Source organism: Vigna umbellata, chromosome 6 (genome assembly GCF_029865625.1).
Source record: "Vigna umbellata cultivar VRB3 chromosome 6, Vumbellata_1.0, whole genome shotgun sequence".
In the NCBI taxonomy this organism is placed as follows: Eukaryota; Viridiplantae; Streptophyta; class Magnoliopsida; order Fabales; family Fabaceae; genus Vigna; species Vigna umbellata.
The window spans coordinates 352,349-368,022 of NC_142170.1; the positions used below are offsets into that span (position 1 = coordinate 352,349).

Here is a 15,674-nt window from a genome sequence, read left to right on the forward strand (position 1 = left end):
TTATTTGCATTATTAATTGTAGGGAAATTTTTTGGAAATATAATTTGGGACATTTGGAGGAAAATTGACTATTAATTGGTGAATGGAAAAGCACGGCCCACACGCTGAAAAATTGGTGAGCCAACTTTGGAAGCAAAGGTGGTATTTCCAGCAGAAGCACCAAATAGGGGTGACATCCAGCAGCACAGGCGGCCCACATCTTCATTTTCCCAGCACAATTAAAGAGTCCAAGAAGTGGCAAAACGAAGTGGTCCAGCCTTAGAGCAATTTTCCAACAAGCACCAGTAAACATTACACGGCCCAACCGTTTGGAGGTGCACGAAGAAGGGGTGTGTCCAGCAGTCCAGCACGGTCACGGGCCAAAGCACATCCCGCACCATCACCACGACCCAACCCTTGTGCATTCCAGCATCCAGCTTTGAAGAGGGTGGTGTCCAGTGAAGAGAAATGGTGTGACTGGTTGCACATCCAGGAGGTAGCACGGTCCAGCTGCCACTTCATGCTTCCAGAAGCAGGCCACGTCCCAGCACGAGAAATGAGCAAGCAACTAGAGGGGTGCGTGGAGAGAATGGAAGGTGCACACGGAGATGGTTCAGCAAAGAAGCGGTCCAGCTGGCGTGAGGGAAGTAGCAGCCCAGTAGCACACTCACGCTCACGCAGGCACCGAGAGAGGAAGGGGATGCACTTATTCAAGTGAAGGCTCCACGTCCAGCAAGCATGTGGTGGCAAAAAGAAGAAGCTGTCAAGCAGCTTTGAAGTCCAACACATGTCCGGCAATTAGAAGTCCAGCAGCAAGCGGATGCACGTGGATGGAGAGCTCCAAGCCAGCAGCTTTGAATGGGTACAATAGGCCCACACTTCTTCACGCTTCCAATAGCTTTGGTGTGCACATGGAGGCATCAGTAAAAAGAATGGAGGGCAGCGGCCCACGAGGGAGGAAGTTGGTGTGACCTAGTAGAGAGTAGAGCTGGAGAAAGAAAGCAAGTAGGGAGGGCAGTGAGTGGCACACGGATGCTGAGGCAGTTACAGTAGATCATCTTTCACGGGGAAAAAGACACACACATGGAGGGTTACGGCTAGAGGGAGAGTGTGCTGGAAGGAGGGTCTCGGCCTGGAGCAGGAGGCGGCCGCCACTTGCCACTTATTCTCTCGGTTCATGGAACGCTGTTTTGAATGATGAATAAAGAACACATCTTTCTTTTCCTCGAGTATGAGAAAAAAACGGTGACTTGTGAAGACATTCTCGGTTTTTGCTTTTGGAGAAAAAAAAGGGCAGCACCACGTGCATGATGGAGGAAGCACACGGGGAAAGGCAGCAACAGTGATACAATTTTCTTACTTTATGCATAAGCGGTGAAAGTTTTATGTTTAGGAATTAAGAGAAGTGCTAATTCAATTGCTTTTGGAAAACTGTTAATTTCATTTGGCTTTTAATCATGGATGGTCCAGCGGCTGTCACGTCTAGCATTATTAGGAGGATAATTCGTTTTTTTTTTAATTGCTTTTAAAGAATGGAAGTGCTGATTTCATAGGGTAGCAACGCACAGAACTAGATTTTTTCTTTCTTTAGATTCACACGTTGATGGATTTTGGGTGATCACACAGCTTACTTCAGCAAGCACGATGTTTTCTTTCTTTAAATTAGGTGCACGGTGATTGTTCTGGACTGCAGCACAGTGATTTTCATTTTGCTGGAAAGGGTACACACGGTGCTTTCCAACTGCATTGCAATTTCTTTTATTCCACTGCATCATGATTAAATTGCTGACACGTTGCGTTTAAATTATTAGCTTGAATATTGCCTTTTTCTTTTCATTCCGCTGCAATGATAATTTTTGTAATTTAGCAATTTCCTTTCCATTTAGCAATATCATTTCCAAATGTGATTTCTGATTTAGCATTTTCAATTCAAGTGAGTCAAGTAAGTTTTGCTTAATTTAATTGTGATGTTAGTTTAAGTTAGTTGGGTAATTTGTGTTGAAAAAGAGGTTAGAGTAGCCCCTCATTTTGTTAATCCGTGATTGAAAGTATTGTAATTGAGTTAATGACAAATCGCTTTTATTATATGTTTACATTCGTGTTTATGTTCGTGTTTTAATTTAGTTCACTTGCATTCACAAAATCTTCAAACCCCCCCCACTACGTGTTTGACTTAAGACTTGAACCACATTTGGTCCTTGAGAGACGACCTAGGAGTCACTTCCTAGTCTATACTGCATTCTTTTATGCACAACTTTTGTTCGGAGGTGCGACCCTCTCATCATTGATGAAGTGAAGGAAGTGGAGGAAGTGGAGGAAGTGGACGACGTTGACGAAGTGGACGAAGTTGACGAAGTGGAGGAAGTGGAGGAAGTAGAGGAAGTGGACGAAGTGGAGGAAGTGGACGAAGTAGAGGAAGTAGAGGAAGTGGATGAAGTGGATGAAGTGGACGAAATGGAGGAAGTCGAGGAAGTGGACGAAGTCGAGGAAGTTGACGAAGTGGACGAAGTGGATGAAGTGGACGAAGTGGAGAAAGTGAAGGAAGTTTACGAAGTGGAGAAGTGGAGGAAGTGGAGGAAGTGGACGAAGTTGACTAAGTGGACCAAGTTGAAGAAGTGGAAGAAGTGGACGAAGTGGAGAAAGCGGAGGAAGTGGAGGAAGTCGAGGAAGTAAAGGAAGTGGAGGAGGTGCATGAAGTGAAGGAAGTGGAGGAAGTCCAGGAAGTCGAGGAAGTCGAGGAAGTGGACGAAGTGGAGAAAGTGGACGAAGTGGACGAAGTTGACGAAGTGAACGAAGTGGACGAAGTTGACGAAGTGGACGATGTGGAGGAAGTGGACGACATTGTCGAAGTGGACGAAGTGGATGAAGTGGAGGAAGTGGACGAAGTTGACAAAGTGGATGAAGTTGACGAAGTGGAGCAAGTTGACAAAGTGGAGGAAGTGGAGGAAGCGTAGGAAGTGGAGGAAGTGGAGGAAGTGGAGGAAGTGAAGGAAGTGGAGGAAGTGGACGAAGTGGACGAAGTTGACGAATTGGAGGAAGTTGACGAAGTGGACGAAGTGGACGAGGTCGACGAAATTGACGAAGTGGACGAAATTGACGAAGTTGACGAAGTGGAGGAAGTGGAGGAAGTGCACGAAGTGGACGATGTTGACAAAGTGGAGGAAGTGGAGGAAGTAGAGGAAGCGGAGGAAGTGGAGAATGTGGAGGAAGTGGTCGAAGTGGAGGAAGTGGAGGAAGTGAACGAAGTGGACGAAGTGGACGAAGTGGACGAAGTTGACGAAGTTGACGAAGTTGACGAAGTGGATGAAGTTGACAAAGTGGAGGAAGTGGAAGAAGTGGAGGAAGTGGAGGAAGTTGATGATGTGGAAGAAGTTTACGAAGTGGACGAAGGGGACGAAGTTGACGAAGTGGAGGAAGTTGACGAAGTGGAGGAAGTTGAGGAAGTGGAGGAAGTGGAGGAAGTGGAGGAAGTGGAGGAAGTGGAGGAAGTGGAGGAAGTGAAGGAAGTGGAGGAAGTGGAGGAAGTGGAGGAAGTTGACGAAGTGGACGAAGTGGATGAAGTGGACAAAATGGAGAAAGTGGACGAAGTTTACAAAGTGGAGAAGTGGAGGAAGTGGAGGAAGTGGAGGAAATGGAGGAAGTTGACGAAGTGGAAGAAGTTGACGAAGTTGACTAAGTGGAGGAAGTGGAGGAAGTTGACGAAGTGGACGAAGTGGATGAAGTGGACAAAGTGGAGAAAGTGGACGAAGTTTACAAAGTGGAGAAGTGGAGGAAGTGGAGGAAGTGGACCAAGTTGAAGAAGTGGAAGAAGTGGACGAAGTGGAGGAAATGCAGGAAGTTGATGTAGTGGATGAAGTGGACGAAGTGGAGGTGATAACAGTTGAAAAACTGTTATTTTCATGCTTAAAAGTGATACTAAAAGCAACCTTTAGACTTAGAAACTAGCTTGAAATCATGCATTTTGTTTATATTTTCAGAAATAAGAGAGCTGGACAGGTTTATGCTTGATTTGAGTGTTTTTGTGCAGGTTTTGAGGTGAATTTGGTGAAAGAAGTGAAGAATGAGAGAGAGGACATTAGAAAAGACAAGAAAGAGTGCAAAAAGGAGAAGTCGAAGGCACCGCTCAGCGGCAAACTACCGCTGAGCGGCACTCAAGAGGTGGCGTTGGAACCGCTGAGGGGCAAATGGCCGCTGAGGGGAAGAAAGAAGACGCGTAACCACCGCTGAGCGGTAAATGGCGCTGAGCGGCACTTTTTGGGCTTGGACTTTTATAATCTTTTGTAACTCTAGATTAGTATTTAAGGGCTTGCACGTCCTTTAGTTAGGATCTTTGGCAGAAACGAGGCAAACACTCTCTCTTTCACCCCTTTGAAGGAGGATCTTGGATGCTCAGGCTACCTCTTCCACTTTATTGGGTTTATTCTTTCATACTTTCATTGTTATTCATCTAGGTTCACCATGAATATGGTGAACTAAACCTTGTATGTTTGTTGGGGAATCAATGTAATCTCTTGAAGCTCTCATATATGGATTTGTTGAATACATCTTTGAATTAAGACATATGCTTTCTTTTCATCATTAGTTAGGGTTTTTCCTCTTTGCTCAATGCTTGCATTGTTTAACTCATTCTAATGCATGATTATTGGTTTTGTTGATACGGACACGTACGGGGAAATCTAGATCCGGGGAATTTCTCCCAATATTTTACTGACAATATTATATTGGTTGCCTTAAGCTCCTGCGGTAATGAACTAATCATTAGGAATGCTAGGAATTGTATGAACTATTTGATTAGGGAGAAGCCATCTAGAATGGTACATTAGTGAGTGGCATTAACAATGATGATTTGAATGATGAATTCCTAAAATATATGAGAGTGGATGAGATGAAATTGACCCCCAACAACATATTCATTCATATATTCCATTGAAAGTGTTTATCTTTTGTCTTTGCCATTGATCAAAATTCATGCATACATGTTTATTTTCTGTCTTGCATTTTAAACCCAAATATTTCGTTTGTAAGTCTTAGTTAATCAAGAAACCACATAACTAAACTAGGCCGTGAGTCCTTTGGGAAGAACGATACTTGGTCTTACCAAGTTTTATTACTTGAACGATTCGGTCATACTTGCCGATTGTGAAACAAGTTTGTGACATCATATTTTGGTGCTTACAAATTTGTCCATCAAGTTTTTGGCGCCGTTGCCGGGGACTCGTGGTTTAACTGGTTAATTTGTGTGATTATTGATTATCTTTGACTTATTTTTTTATTTTTAATTTAAATTTCGAATTTTTTTAATTTTATTTTATTTTTCTGTTTATATTTTTCAGTTTGTATTTTTTTTGATTTTATTTTATTTTTCTGTTTTCTGTTTTTCTGTTTTCTATTTTTATTTTCTGTTTTTTATTTTTCGGTTTTTATTTGATTTTATTTTATTTTAGGTTAGATTAGATTAGATTTTTTTTTTTTTTTTTTTTAGGTTAGATTTTATTTTTATTTTTTTAGATTAGATTTTATTTTATTTTATTAGATTTTATCTTTTTATCTTTTTAGGTTAGATTTTATTTTATTCTTATTCTATCTTTTAGGTTAGGTTAGATTTTATTTTATTTTATCTTTTAGATTAGATTTTATTTTTTAGATTAGGTTTTATTTTATTTGATTCTATCTTCTAAATCTCTTATCTTCTTATATCTTTTCAATCTTTATTTTCTTTTCTCTATCTTTTTGTGCTAACAATTGTTTTTAGGGTTTTGTGCCTAATGTCTGCAGAATGCAATTTGGTCAAGAGTTTAATTATAGGGGCACTCAATTCTACCAAAGTAATCTCAACCAATGGTGGGAACCTCACTCAAGCACGGATCAAAGCCAATTTTGGCAAGCTGCTGGACAATTTGAGAACCAACCACAACAACAATGGCAGCAACAACCCTTTCTATCAGGAAGTTTGGATAGGTTGGAGGACACCCTTCAACGATTTTTGAAAAGTTCCGACTCTACTCAGAAAAGCATTGAAGAATCATGTAAAAGGATGGAGATGCACTTTCGTTACATTAGTCAGAGATTGGATGATGAGGTTAATACTGAAGTTAACCTTAAGGAGGAAGGGCAAACCAATGTCACTGAAAGTGACAAGATTCTTGATGAGAAAAAAATAGAGGGAGATGCGGAAAAGATAGAGAGAAAAGAGAAAGAAGAGTTGAGTGAGAAAAATAAAGATGAAGAAAAAGAGAAAGAAGTGGTTGAGAGAGAAGAGAGAAAGAAGATTTGTGTGAAAATAAAGAAGTTGAAAAGAAAAAGAAAAGGGAAGAAAAAAATAAAAGAAAAGAAAAAGAGAAAATTTAGGGAGAGAAAAAGGAAGAAAAAGAAGATGAGAGGAAAGAAGAAGAAATCATATGAAAAATCACATCCTCATCTAAAGAAGAATCATAGGAAGGAAAAGAAGTTCAAGTGCTTTATGGAAATCTTCAAGAAATTGGAGATTAAAGTTCCTATGATTGAGACACTGCAACAGGTTCCTGGTTTGATCAAATTTCTGAAGAAGTTCAGTAGAAAGAAGAAAAAGAAGAAGGAACTTGAACTTTATTGGGTCAAGCTAATGACGTTAAAAGAGCGCTTGCTGGGAGGCAACCCAGTGATTGACAAACTTTTGATTTTGATTTTGGTTTTGTAATTTTTAAGTTGTGGACTTTATTTTGTAATTATTTTGGAGATAGCATCTACTGAAGGATGCTAGGTGGTTAAGTATCTACTGAAGGATACTATATTTGTAACAACTACTGATGGGTGTTGGTAAGTAATTTTGCACCTACTGATGGGTGCTGGTAAGTTTGAAATACCTACTGATGAGTGTTGGTGGATTTTGGGTCAGGCTCGTGACGTTAAACAAGCGCTACCTGGGAGGCAACCCAGTTGATTGATTGTTTTTGTTTGTTTATTTTTAGTTAGGGTTTGCATAAGCATTTTTAACATTGAATTGCAGGGAACCTATGAGGGGTATGCTAGGAAGGCACGTAGGTCAAGAAAAGAAGGAGAAGGGCACATCACGAAAGTGCCGCTGAGCGGCAGTTACCGCTGAGCGGTACTAACGCAGATGGGCTTAAGTTCCCCTTAGCGGAACCCGAGCCCATTGGGGTATTTTTAAACCCTAAGCTGCACGTTTTTACAGTCTTTCAAGTCCTTCTCTGCACAAACACTCCCACATACTCTTCTCTTAGGTTTTCTACATCTTTTCACTCTTCCCTCTTTAGAAAATCTCTTTCACTCACTTTTATACTAGTGTGTCATCAAAGTTTGGGGTTGGAAGAGAGCATTCTAGTTTGGAAGCATTCTCATATCATTTAGCATCTCCACCCAAGTAAGTAAAATGCATTTTGTTCATTCTAGGGTTCTTGAATTTGAATGTGATTGTCAAAGCATGAACAATTAGGGGTTTTAGTTTCTATGCATGATTTGATGATATATTTGATGTTTGAACCGATTAAACTGCTTGATTATGAACTGGAAAACTGAAAATTGCATTTGGGTGGAGTTAGGACTGTTTTAAAAAGAGATTTGCAAAAATCTGCAGATCACCGCTGAGCGGCATTTACCGCTGAGCGGCACTCTGCCAGATTGGTTTTTTCTGGTTTGTTGCGTGTTTGGATGTGGCACTGGTGGCGCTGAGGGGAAATTCTGGCCCTCAGCGGTGGTTTAGCTTCAAAAGGAGTTTTGTTTTGTGTTTACTAATGATTAACATCATGTTCTGTGGTTTTGGATTTATGTTTGAATGCAGGAATGGCATCCTCTTCAGGAAAGAGATTGAAAACCATGGCAACCAAGAGAAAGGAAAAGGAACCAGAGCAGCCCCATAATGGCAGGTTCCTCTCTAGGAAACATGAGAAGCACTTTAGGGTGGTTCAGGACAGGAGACTTCTAATGGAGAGAAAGGTTGGAATGATACCTAACTTTGCTCCTCAATTTGGAGAGCAAGTGTTAGGGAATGATTGGGGGAAGCTAGCCACTTATCCATCACCTGCCAACATAGCTGTGGTGAAAGAATTTTACACCAATGCAAAGAAGATTGGTGATTATCCAGCTGAGAATTATTTGGGCTATGTTAGAGGCCATGTTATCAGGTATGATCCTGACTCCATCAATAACTTTCTGGATACTGTGTGGGCTGGTGAGCAATGCCAGTTTGCTCTTAGCATGGAGGAAGGTGCTGACTTTGAGGATGTTGAGAGAGTATTGTGCATACCTAGAGGACACTTCCAAAGGAATAGATCTGGCTCAGTGGTTAATATTAGGAGGACAGATTTGACTCCTCTTGCAAAGTATTGGATGGCATTTTCTCATGCCAACATTCAGCCATGTTCACATGTGTCAGATATTACTCTCAGCAGGGCACTCTTCATCTACTGTGTTATCAGAAACTTGAATGTTAATATAGGGCAGGTGGCCACGGCTGAGATGATAGTGGGGATGTATGATACCCCTCCAGCACACAGATGGACTATGGATGAATTCTATAATGTGGTAGCTTGGCCAGAAGAACCAGTATATGGAGGAGCTGGAGCAGCTGAAGCTTCAGCCAGAGATATGGAGGAAGATGAAGCAGAGGAGGAGGATGCATTTGATGAAGATGATGATGAAGAGGAAGAGGAAGATACAGAGAGCTCGGACTGATGAGGAGTTGAGATAGCATTTACTGATGAATGCTATCATATGATTATGCTTTTATGGTTTAAGTTTTCTGAACTTATTTGTTTTTGTTTTTAGATTAGGGTTTGATGTACTCTATTGAACACCTGGTTTCTTATGATGGTTTGCTATTAACTGTGATTGTGTGATAAGTAATGCTTGATGATGCTTATTGATTGATTGATGTTGAGATGATGTGCACATTAAAATGCTTATACAGGTGATTCACAAGCTTTGTGAACAAATGCATAATATCATGATTGTGATTGTGAAATTAAGCAGGATGTGTATGTCAAATGTGAATGAGCTTATATGTGAGGTTTTGAGCTCCAGAGTTGTTATTATTAAATGCTATTACTTTGAAAGCATGAATGACTTTGCCCAGGTTTTCTATGATTGAATCAATTGCTTGTTTTGCATCATATGATCAAAGGCCGTGTTTTTGAAACCCTTTTTATTGGCCAAATTCATAAAGTTAGCTTTCTAAAAGAGAACACTTTGTGTTCTATCCTTTGAACCCTTAGCCTTAAACATACACTGAATACCCTTGATTGAAAATCTTTACCTTGAGTTAAGTAGAAGATCTTGTGTGGTATTGTTAAATGTTCAAGTTTGGGGTTATTGGGGAAACATGAAAAAGGAAAAAGCATTGAGCTAAGAGCTAAAAAGTAAGAATATGCAAAGAAAAGAAAAGAAAAAGAAGCAAAACTCAATGCAAATGCAAAAGCAAAGGCAAAAGAAAGTTGGGAATGAATAAGAAGATTGTGTTGTTATGACTCTCTTAACTCAAGGATTTTGTGATCCAGAAAAACCAATTTTCTTGTTAGCCCAGCCACATTATAAGCCATTGAAAAGTCCTTGTGATGATGCATGCTTGTGAATGTATTTGATTGTGGTTAAATGAAAGGCAAAGTTGATTCATGTGACATTGTGATAGTGGAGTGAATGAGTGAAACACTTTACCTCTTATACACTTGTGTGTTGAGTGAAACACTTTACCTAGTGAGGAAATATTCCATAAGCACATGAACATCCATGCTTAATTGATTGATCATTCATGAAAAATAGCATTTGTTGGAATTTAAATGACTTTGTGAACACTAAAGCATGTGCACATCTTGATTGAACTCTTGGTCTTAAGTTTGAGTGAAGTTATTACTTATCTTGAAAAGAGGATTTTGAATGAGTGAACCATCATATGAATTGGTTGGAGATGGAGTTACATTTTGTTTGCTTGAGGACAAGCAAAGTTCTAAGTTTGGGGTTGTGATAACAGTTGAAAAACTGTTATTTTCATGCTTAAAAGTGATACTAAATGCAACCTTTAGACTTAGAAACTAGCTTGAAATCATGCATTTTGTTTATATTTTCAGAAATAAGAGAGCTGGACAGGTTTATGCTTGATTTGAGTGTTTTTGTGCAGGTTTTGAGGTGAATTTGGTGAAAGAAGTGAAGAATGAGAGAGAGGACATTAGAAAAGACAAGAAAGAGTGCAAAAAGGAGAAGTCGAAGGCACCGCTCAGCGGCAAACTACCGCTGAGCGGCACTCAAGAGGTGGCGTTGGAACCGCTGAGGGGCAAATGGCCGCTGAGGGGAAGAAAGAAGACGCGTAACCACCGCTGAGCGGTAAATGGCGCTGAGCGGCACTTTTTGGGCTTGGACTTTTATAATCTTTTGTAACTCTAGATTAGTATTTAAGGGCTTGCACGTCCTTTAGTTAGGATCTTTGGCAGAAACGAGGCAAACACTCTCTCTTTCACCCCTTTGAAGGAGGATCTTGGATGCTCAGGCTACCTCTTCCACTTTATTGGGTTTATTCTTTCATACTTTCATTGTTATTCATCTAGGTTCACCATGAATATGGTGAACTAAACCTTGTATGTTTGTTGGGGAATCAATGTAATCTCTTGAAGCTCTCATATATGGATTTGTTGAATACATCTTTGAATTAAGACATATGCTTTCTTTTCATCATTAGTTAGGGTTTTTCCTCTTTGCTCAATGCTTGCATTGTTTAACTCATTCTAATGCATGATTATTGGTTTTGTTGATACGGACACGTACGGGGAAATCTAGATCCGGGGAATTTCTCCCAATATTTTACTGACAATATTATATTGGTTGCCTTAAGCTCCTGCGGTAATGAACTAATCATTAGGAATGCTAGGAATTGTATGAACTATTTGATTAGGGAGAAGCCATCTAGAATGGTACATTAGTGAGTGGCATTAACAATGATGATTTGAATGATGAATTCCTAAAATATATGAGAGTGGATGAGATGAAATTGACCCCCAACAACATATTCATTCATATATTCCATTGAAAGTGTTTATCTTTTGTCTTTGCCATTGATCAAAATTCATGCATACATGTTTATTTTCTGTCTTGCATTTTAAACCCAAATATTTCGTTTGTAAGTCTTAGTTAATCAAGAAACCACATAACTAAACTAGGCCGTGAGTCCTTTGGGAAGAACGATACTTGGTCTTACCAAGTTTTATTACTTGAACGATTCGGTCATACTTGCCGATTGTGAAACAAGTTTGTGACATCATATTTTGGTGCTTACAAATTTGTCCATCAGGAGGAAGTGGAGGAAGTGGAGAAAGTCGAGGAAGTGAAGGAAGTGGAGGAAGTGGAGGAAGTGGAGGAAGTGGACGAAGTGTACGTAGTGGACGAAGTGGAGGAAGTGGACGAAGGGGACGAAATTGACGAAGTGGACGAATTTGACGAAGTGGACGAAGTGGAGGAAGTGGACGAAATGAACAAAGTGAACGAAGTGGAGAAAGTGGAGGAAGTGGAGGAAGTGGAGGAAGTTGATGAAGTGGAAGAAGTTGACGAAATGGACGAAGTGGACGAAGTGGACGAAGTGGAAGAAGTAGACGAAGTGGAGGAAGTTGACGAAGTGGAGGAAGTGTGTTAACTTTTTGGCAAGTATACCAAATCGTTCCAAGTAATACAGTGAATAAGTAAAAGTATCGTCTCCCAAGGGACTTGTGCAACACATGACAATTCTTCCTTTTATAACTCAATTAGACATCAAAATGCACAAAACAACACAAGAAACTATTTTTGGTATTTTGTCAAACAGTTGGTGTGCAAGAAATTTATATTTAAAATGAAACTTCGTTGGAATTGGGTTTCATGAATCATATGAATATAAAACTCTGTTCAATATTTCATTACTTCATTCAAACATTCACATCAAGGCATACTAGTCCTAATCCCTTAGCAACTAGTTCTAAATTAATATATTAAAATGCTAATCCCTTAGTCAATTTAATATACAATTTGCATTAAGTCCGATGTTAGGAATGATCAAGTTATTGAGTCTATTCCTAGATCCCAAATCACTTAAGTGCTCTATCTACGTCCATGTTCAAAGTTACTTTCCAGTAATCAGAAACATTCAAATAACATTATATTTCCATACAATGATAGTAAATTCAAGAAAGAGCATATGAACGAAGAACAATATATTGAACAGGAAAATTACATCAGAGTAAGTTCATTACATCCAATTCCAATGAAAGAAAAACTACTCCTAGTCATCTAAACGTACACATTTGAAGCAATCCCTTGCAAAAAATGGTGTCTTGATGCCTTGAAGTAGTCTCCGGAAGTTCCTGAGATGTTTTCCTTTCTTGCTTTTGTCTGGAACTTCTTTTCTGAAGAGAATGTTTCTGTCGCTCTGTCACGTCTTTTAAAGCCACTTAAATTCATTAATTCGCTTAGCGCACATGTACTGGTGCGCTATGCGAATTTTCTTAACTGCTGTATTTTAACTGATGTTATTCGCTCAGCGCACAGGTACTGGTGCGCTATGCGAATTTTCTTTTTCTGGCAGTGCGAATTTTGGCTTTCGCTTTGCGAAAATTGGCTGACAGAGTCTAAATAATATATCATTTCCTGTACAATATTTTACATAACAATCTACTACCTATTACAACTTTTCAACTAGGAACAACATGAAAAATTACAAGATTGAGTTCATTTATAAGTATAAAAACAACTCTTTTTCACACTTATCAACTCCCCCAAACTTGAACTATTTCATGCCCTCATGAAATCACATAAGAAAATGAACATCACAATAGACATTTGACATTTTGATAAAATGACTCTGCACATCAGAATAATCATATGCGTTCCCAAAGATTTCAAACAAGTATGACATAGTGCATCACTCATAAAATCATCTGTGCATAGAATATAAACAACCAGATCAGCATTTATCATTACTCACACTCAAGTGTTTGTCCTCTCATGACAGTAGAATTGACATAGAACTTCATTAGCTTTTGCATTTCATTTGATTCACACAATCCACACACTATTGGTTAAGTCCAAAGGTCTTTTCAGGTTAAAGTTTGGCTTGGCTAGAAAAAGAATAATGGTTTTTCTTGGATTCAAAGACACCTATTAAGAAGAGAACAACTTCAATTCCCAATCCAGTACTCAAATCCCAAAATATAGCATTCATCACATACCATTTTCTTTCACAGCTCAACCTTTTCTTTCATTTTGAGCTTTTTTTTTCATTTTTTTTATTGATCTTTTCTTTCCACAAACTTGAATTCAACCTTAACCTCTTTCAAAACATAATACATGTTCTCTTCTAGGGTGTAAGGTAGGATATCATCTAATAGGCTCAAGGTGGAAGGAAAAAATTTTCAAGGCTCAAAAAGGTTCACAAATGTATCACAGTGTCTAAAGGTTGGCTATCTGGCCAAGTGGCTATATAATCAATAATAAATAGGGCCTTTTTCATCCTTAACCAAAACGTGTGTGTATACGTAGAATTAAAATCATGCAAAAACCAATTCCATATCTAGACAACTCAATATCTCTCAATCAATATATGCTCTCAACACTCACAGATCTGGTCATACATACTCACACACCAATAAAAATACATGAAGCACATTGCAACCACAGTCATATGTGTTATCATTTTCAAGAATCACATCGACTTAATCAAGACAATGCATAATCATTAAATCACAAAGTCACATGTCTTTACAACTAACACATAGTTCAAAACATATTACAAAACATAAATAACATAACTAAACATTGAAGATAACTCCATCTGCACCTGCACCTGCACTTGCAAAAGTAACATAGAGAGAAGTGAAATAGAAAAATAAAATAAAAACACAAACAAAGAAATAAGGAAAAGAAGAAAAAAATTACAGAACATGAGCACACCAACCAAACAACAATTCCAATATGCAAAATGATTGAAATGGATTTCCTAAATAACCTCACTCAGATCCCTCTTGTTGCAAGATCACTTAGTACTCCCCTTTCAGCTGTTGGAATCCCATCCCTAGGATCTTCCAACAACTAGAAACATCTGTAGGCAAACTGCATAAAGAAATTCAAACATCATATTTTGGTGCTTACAAATTTGTCCATCATCCACTTCCTTCACTTCCTCCACTTCCTTCACTTCCTCCACTTCCTCCACTTCCTCCACTTTGATAAGTGTGAAAAAGAGTTGTTTTTATACTTATAAATGAACTCAATCTTGTAATTTTTCATGTTGTTCCTAGTTGAAAAGTTGTAATAGGTAGTAGATTGTTATGAAAAATATTGTACAGGAAATGATATATTATTTAGACTCTGTCAGCCAATTTTCGCAAAGCGAAAGCCAAAATTCGCACTGCCAGAAAAAGAAAATTCGCATAGCGCACCAGTACCTGTGCGCTGAGCGAATAACATCAGTTAAAATACAGCAGTTAAGAAAATTCGCATAGCGCACCAGTACATGTGCGCTAAGCGAATTAATGAATTTAAGTGGCTTTAAAAGACGTGACAGAGCGACAGAAACATTCTCTTCAGAAAAGAAGTTCCAGACAAAAGCAAGAAAGGAAAACATCTCAGGAACTTCCGGAGACTACTTCAAGGCATCAAGACACCATTTTTTGCAAGGGATTGCTTCAAATGTGTACGTTTAGATGACTAGGAGTAGTTTTTCTTTCATTGGAATTGGATGTAATGAACTTACTCTGATGTAATTTTCCTGTTCAATATATTGTTCTTCGTTCATATGCTCTTTCTTGAATTTACTATCATTGTATGGAAATATAATGTTATTTGAATGTTTCTGATTACTGGAAAGTAACTTTGAACATAGACGTAGATAGAGCACTTAAGTGATTTGGGATCTAGGAATAGACTCAATAACTTGATCATTCCTAACATCGGACTTAATGCAAATTGTATATTAAATTGACTAAGGGATTAGCATTTTAATATATTAATTTAGAACTAGTTGCTAAGGGATTAGGACTAGTATGCCTTGATGTGAATGTTTGAATGAAGTAATGAAATATTGAACAGAGTTTTATATTCATATGATTCATGAAACCCAATTCCAACGAAGTTTCATTTTAAATATAAATTTCTTGCACACCAACTGTTTGACAAAATACCAAAAATAGTTTCTTGTGTTGTTTTGTGCATTTTGATGTCTAATTGAGTTATAAAAGGAAGAATTGTCATGTGTTGCACAAGTCCCTTGGGAGACGATACTTTTACTTATTCACTGTATTACTTGGAACGATTTGGTATACTTGCCAAAAAGTTAACAAGTTTTTGGCGCCGTTGCCGGGGACTTGTGTTCCAACACAAGGTAATTTGGGCATTTATGACTCTTTTAGACTTTGTTGTGAATTTTCCTTTTTAATGTTGTTGGGTATGCAGTTGGCTTTAGTATTTTAAGACTTTCCATTGATTTAGTTTGAACTTAATGCCTGTCTCGGGGTACGCTTTAGAGCTTGATGTTGTTATTGAAAGTTCTTAGGAATGAGATTTCAGTAATAGAACTAACTAAATCAAACTACATGTGCAAATCACCAGGGATGGGGTTGTGTGTTTGGATTCACTGTTTTGGAACTTAATGCAAGTTTGATGGACTTCTTACACCAAGGGATTGGGTGAGGGTTTGTCATACTTAGGTAGGCACAACAAGAGGGATCTGAGTGTTCTAACTTCAGAAA

The 15,674-nt window shown here is 38.6% G+C and overlaps 1 pseudogene; it reads right to left on the reverse strand.

Moving 5' to 3' along the window:
• Positions 1–291: 291 nt before the first annotated feature.
• LOC148196546 (uncharacterized) overlaps positions 292–15,674 on the reverse strand; it is a 57,521-nt pseudogene continuing 42,138 nt past the window's right edge.